The following is a 6699-nucleotide window of genomic DNA, read 5'->3' on the forward strand; positions in this document are numbered from 1 at the left end:
GGGATCCTTCTCAAGAGCTTCCGATCTTCCACCGCCGGTGATCTACGAGGTCAAGGGCGACCCTTCCTCTAACTGAGATCCATCCTTCAGCAACCGGCGATGCCATTTTATCCTCCTGTTTCAGATCTGGCTGCAACTGTTGCCGCGACTTCGTGCGAGAAAGAAGAAGCAGAGAAGGTGAAGAATCTGGCGGTCTCAGCCAATTCTTGTGTCTTCTGGCCGGCGATCTTTCTTCCCTGAAACTCCGCACGCATCTGAACCATCATAAGTGTTTGCTTCTTCTTTTCCTCTGATCTTGATCCATTTCCAGCCGAATTTATCTCATCTTCATCACTGAGTTCTTCCTCCGATACACATCAGATCCAAGCTAGGGTTTCCTAGTTTAATTAGTTTCCTTATCTTTGATTGAATTGTTATTTTGTTGTAGTTGATCAATGCATAGTTGATTCAAATTTCCTTGCTATTGCTTTGAAACCTTCGGTTAAGGCCACTGTTCTTGATTCTTGATTCTACACAAATTAGAATTGCTTAATTGTTGCATTAGGTTGTTCTTGTTTGCCATTTCTTTCAATGCAGTAGTTTAGATTAGTTAGCTTCTTTGTTTGTTAATTTCCATGAGTTGAATTTACAAATGTAGCATAGTTTTAGGTCATTTCTTCTTCTCTTTGTTCAAAAGTCAATTCTGAAATCTTCAATTTATCCAGAAAACCCCAAGCCAACAATAATTGATCCTAAGACTATCATTCTACCCTTTACATTCCTTGAGAGAGACGATCCGAGTTATCCTATACTGCATTAGTGTAGAAAGGGATTCGGTGAAATTATTTGATACCCATTTCACGACAAAATTAGGGTTTATCAAATTGGCGCCGTTGCCGGGGAATGTAGTGGTGTTTGATACCTTGGGATTGTTTCTTTTTCTTTTTACATAAAAATTTAAAAAAATTGTTTCAATTGCTTTCATGTTCATATATCCATGTGTTTGATATTATATGCTCTTGTGTCTTCTGATTTTATTTGCTAGTGTTTCAGTGTAAGAGCAGGAAATTTTTTTGACCATGGATCCATATTATCAGTACTATCAGCCTCAGACTTGGTTCTATCAGCTTGAACATCAGTACTACCCACCTGTGGATCAATCAAATTTTAGGTCTGAGGTTGCACATAGTCAGTTTACTGACTCATATCCAGCATATCGAAGCCCACAGAGAGTTCAGAATCATTATATAGCTATGCGGAAAAAGATTCGTGGTATTCAATAATTCGAGGAGGAGACATTGCATGAATATTGGAAGAGATTCAAGAAACTTTACTCCAGTTGTCCTCAACATCAAATCAGCGATCAAATGCTTATCTTACATTTTTATGATGGATTGTTGCCGTTTGATTTGTACATGGTGGATAAAGCTAGTGGAGGGCCCTTGATTGATAAAACTCCTGATGAAGCCATGAAACTTTTGGAAACCATGGCAGCCAATCCTCAGCAATTTAGAAATGGACAACCGGTTACCTTAAGAGTTAATGAGACCTTCCCTACAGATGTAGAGGTGTCTGAGCAGAGGGATTTTAGTGTTTTTGACAGACCCGATCTTGATTTTATTACTTCACAGGACTCCTCTAGTATTTCTTGTTATGATTCTGTAGTTGTAAGGAATTCTAATTCTATTGATATTGTTGTTGCAGATGTTATTGATGATGTAGGTACTGATGTAGATGATGATGTAAGTGTAGGGGATTGCATATTGGAAGCAATACCCCAAGAATCACCTGAACCAGATGTTGATGATGAGAGTGTAGGGACTTATGCTGTGGAAGCAGAGCCTCAAGAATCACTTCCCTTAGATACACCACCTGAGCTAGAGTCTGAGCTATTATCTCATGATGAGGAGGTCATAGTCACCATTCCAGAACCTCCAGGTACCTTCCAACATGACAAGGTTAGTATTCCTTGTGATTTATTAGAAAATTTCATAGAGGTACCATTAATTGACTTTATTGGATGTGATACATTTCTTGATACATGCTTTATAGGGACTAATATTGTTACATCTTTTTCTTACCTTATATGCTTGCGAGGGATGTCTACTTTCCATCTTTATAAGCTTCCGGAGTAGATGCTTAAATTGAACCGTCTTCAGCCTCCGGGGCAAATTTTCAAGGAGCATATGGTGGGAGGAGAGGTCTTGACCTCAATACACAATATTCCACTTCCAAAGTGGATTTTGTACCTTAACCGACTCCAACCACCGGCAAGAACCATTTCAATACCGGCGTGGATTCTAATTCTTAATCGTTTGCAACCACCCGGAATTAAGGGGAGTTTGTTCCTTGCTTTTATATTTTTGCTCTATACCTTTCTTTAGTTTCATACCTTACATTTGCATTTTGCTTCTATACTTTGCATGTTGTTTAGTCTACATAGCATTTCATTTTAAATAAAATTCTCCATGAAATTTTTCTAGTTATACTTTTAAGATGGTAAAAGCTTCTTAAATTTGATCATCAATTAGGGTCATTTGACATGATTGGATGCTTTTCTTGCATGATATTGGTTAATTTGGTGGTGGATTCCAATTTGATCAATTAGGCATGATTGCATGAAATTACCTAGAGAGGACCACCCTTAGCCTATACTTCATTACTTTATTTTGTGTGACATGCACTCATGGCAATTGAAACTCTAGAACTTGCTTAGTTTCTTTTCAAAGTCACAATAGCATTTGTGTGCATGGGAATTGAGGATTTTGTCAATTTTGTTCCCCTTCATACTTTCCAATTCCTTTCTTCACAATTTTCTTTATACATTCTCATCTAGCATTTTAATTCTTAATAATCTTTGCTTGTCATTCTTTTATTGAGAGTTTTGGAAGAATACTTGATGAGTTAGATTGCCTTGGATGGATGAGAAGTTTTAAGTGTGGAATCTCTGCTTATATCAAAGGTTAGTTGCAAGTTCTGGAAATTATTCTTTGAATTGATCTTGAGCATCATAATTCCTAAGGTTTCATGAAGCAAATGTTCTTGTGTGATCTTTGTACGAATTCAAAAGGAAGGTTGTGAACTGTAGCTTGGTAGTATTGAAATTACCTTAAATTCTGGATTCAGAGAACAAAAATAATTGGATTTATTGCTTTAATGGAATGGAAGCTTGATGTAACAGTTGCTCAGAATTGAATCAGTATCTAAATAATTGTATGAGCTATAAATTGAGCTTGTGAGGCTGACTTACTGAATTTTGGTGCTGAATTTGAAGCTGGAATTAGTCCTCTACTCTTATTTTTAATGAAAGAGCTAGTCTAATATTCAAAGGGAGCCTAGTATCTGTGATGGGTTCATAGTCTCTCTTACAATGAAGCATATCCAGAACTGAAATGCAGGAAAATTCATTAAAAGGAAATCACTTGAAGAAATTGTGGCATATCAAGTTGTTTGCAGGTTGCTAATCAGAAATTAAATCCAAAAGAATCTTCCACTACCAAGTTACTGGTGCTGCAAAACGAATCAAATTCAAGAATCTAAATTCTGATACTAAATTCATAAAAGTTGATCTCTGAAATCTGCTGTTGAATCAGGAATCCTGAATTCTGCAACTGTTCTGGAATTCTGGTACAAGAAGCAAATAGACAATAATTGCATTAGCGTGCAGCACTTTGAAACTAAACAAAGGTATCAAAGATTCAAAAGTAGCATCAAGAGAAGGAGAAGCATAGCAGTGGCAATTGATGTTAAGTGTAGAAACAGCAACCTGGAAAATGCAGATTCTGCAGAAATTATGCTGACATTTTTTATGCCAATTTGAGAAGGAAATTGTAATGAGCAGAAACTGTAGAAACTTGGAAGTTTTAGGTTATGCATTGTGAAGAGTCTTAAGAGACAAAATGAAAGAAGTATTGAAGTTTTGTGTAACTAAACGTGACAGATTGATACAAAGTTGAAATCAGTAGTCTGCTGTGCAGGAATGGAAGATAATGAAGACTATCAAATTTGGAAACCTCACTGAGAGCTGCATGTCTATCTTATACTTTGTAATTTCTGCAAATTCATTAAGTTGAGATCTGAAATGGCACGTTTTAACTTGATACATTGAATTTGGAAATTTGTTGCCAAGTTCCAAGTTCTTAAACTGAAGCATTTAATCAGAATTCATGAAATCAGTGTCAATTCTTTTTGAATTTGTTCCTGAATTCGGGAATTTCAATACAGTGAAACATGTGATTTAAGCATTGGACATTTCAATGTCATTTGGTATTCTTTTCTTCCGAAATTCCTTGTGATGAAGACCTGGAAAATTTCCAGAAGCTGATTTCAGAAAACAAATGGGTGTACAAATCTGTAATGCAGTATTCTGTGAGGTGCAAAAATTTAGATAATTTTTAATGAGTGTAGTATCAAAAGTTCAGAAATGATATCAGGGAAAGGAGTAACTTAGATGGTGGTAACAACCATGGATAGATCTGATTTCTGAGAAGAAAATCTGTGTATCCAATTTAGTACTGATTTGCTTGGAAAGCTCTTAGCAATCCGTGATTATCTACTAGTGTCAATTTCACTCAGTTAGTGGGTGTAATTGCCAGGAACATTGTTGTGATGCTCCCATTTGGGTTGCTGATTGTTTACCCTCTGAGTTAAAAATCTGATCTGTAAATTTCTGATTTTGAGTGGCTGAGATACATTGTTATGGGTCAGGTGTTATTTGAGGTTATAAATTCAGAAACTTGGAAGAATGCAGAAACTTGCAGAAAATGGAATTTACTGAAGAAAACCTCAGTAATAACAGGAACAGAAATAGAGAAGTAGTGCAGAATACAGTTTTGAATCTGAGTTCTGAGTTCTGAAATTCTGTTTCAGAAATTGATTAGCCGGCAGCTTAAATTCTTTTAGATTTTGTTACTGGTACATAAGTTGTAGAATTAGTTGAAGTGGTAGCAGCTTTGCTGAGTGTTGCTGAATTCTGTGATGCAAGATGTTTGCTGAGTTTGCATCCTGAATGACTGAATCTGGATTTTCTGAAATCAGGAAATAAAAGGTGGTCAACTTTAAAACAATAGGAGAAATTATCAAGAAGTAAGAAATGTTTATAGAGAGAAAATTATCAGGAACTTCAATTGCTTATTCTGTTGCTTATAAAAAACTGTTAGTTAAAGAAGTGGATATTTTCAACCTAATTGCTGGTCAGGAGCAAGTTTTTGTGCTGCTGAAACAAACTGAGAATTCTAAGCTAATTGGCTGTTATTGTTACATTGAATCAAAGTTGGTTTTCTACTAATACAACATGAGTTTATTTGCCAATTGGGTCAATGAAGAGTGTAGTGAAAAGAAAGTGAAATCAGAGAAGAAAAATTCAGAATTTCTGAAGTTTGAAAAACATAAATTCTGTTCTGATCAGGAGCAAGAATTTACATGTGTTATGTGCCAACCATTTCTGAAATTCTTTGTATGAAGATTTCCATGGAACAGGGCATGTAGTTTTAGTGGATTTAATTTCTAATAATGCCCAATTTTTATTAAGTCCACTCCAAACTTTTGGATTTCCTGATCAATGAGCAGGAAGCTGCTGTATTGTTCTGAAGTCAGAATTTATAATCTTTTGAAGTCAAAAATGATTGTTCAAAATTTAATTCCAGCTGAAAGTGCTTAGGAAGTTGGAATTCAGAGATTCTGTAATTCATGATATTGTAAAGGCTGAATTTAGGAGTTCACTAACTTCTACATTAAACAAAATGTGGAACTACTTGAAATATGAATCCGAATTTGTTTCTAAAGCCATGAATCATTTGGAAGCTGTAATTCTTTGAGCTTGTAAGCTAAGTTAATATTACAAATGGCAATGCTGAATCTGGGATTTAATGCATGATAAAATCTGCAGAATGAAGGAAGACAAAGGGAATGACAAGGAAAGTATCAAATTGTTGAATGTGTGATGTGTGTTTCATTGTCCGAGACGGACAATGTTTTAAGTGTGGGGGAGGGAATTATTCTTCATGATTTGAGATTATTTTTGAGCTTCCAAATGCTGGAATTTAAGTGGAAAAATAGTGAGAGAAAAAAATTAAAAAAATGGCACATCAAAAGAGTGTATCAAATGTGAAGAAAGAGTATCAAGAATTTTGGATTGTCATCAAATTGAAGGGGAGGTTAGCTTGGTATTTTGAATTGATGAAAACAAATGGTTTACATCTCTTTTCACATCAAAATGATCAACTCATCAAGTATATTCCTCCAATACTCTTATCTTCTCATTTTCTTCATGAAAATTCTTTTCTTTTGTCTATTTCATCCACTTCAATTGCTCTTTTTGCTTCCATTTCAATTCTTGTTGATAAATCCTTTTTATTCATGTATGCAATGTTTTATAGTGGTAGAGAATAAGAAAATAAGCAAGCTTATGGTAGTGAAGTGTCGTGAGTGACATTGAGTTGAGCTCCATTTATACACATGTTTTGAGTGTGAGGGCTAGAATAGGTAAATACCTTGTGAGGTTGAAATTTGCTCAATTTTTCAATTGGATTGAAACTACCATACATACTGATTATTGTTTGGATTGAATTCATGATTGTTTGTGATCTTTAGATGGTCTTAGTTAAATTCCTTTAATTATTTTCTAGGTATTGCTAGGGAATTATTGTGGAGATGTTTTTTAGTAGTTTCTTTGTTTTGTTTACTTGCCCGGGACGTGCAAGAATAAGTGTGGAGGAATTT

This window comes from Zingiber officinale, chromosome 8B, assembly GCF_018446385.1.
Source record: "Zingiber officinale cultivar Zhangliang chromosome 8B, Zo_v1.1, whole genome shotgun sequence".
Classification (NCBI taxonomy): domain Eukaryota; kingdom Viridiplantae; phylum Streptophyta; class Magnoliopsida; order Zingiberales; family Zingiberaceae; genus Zingiber; species Zingiber officinale.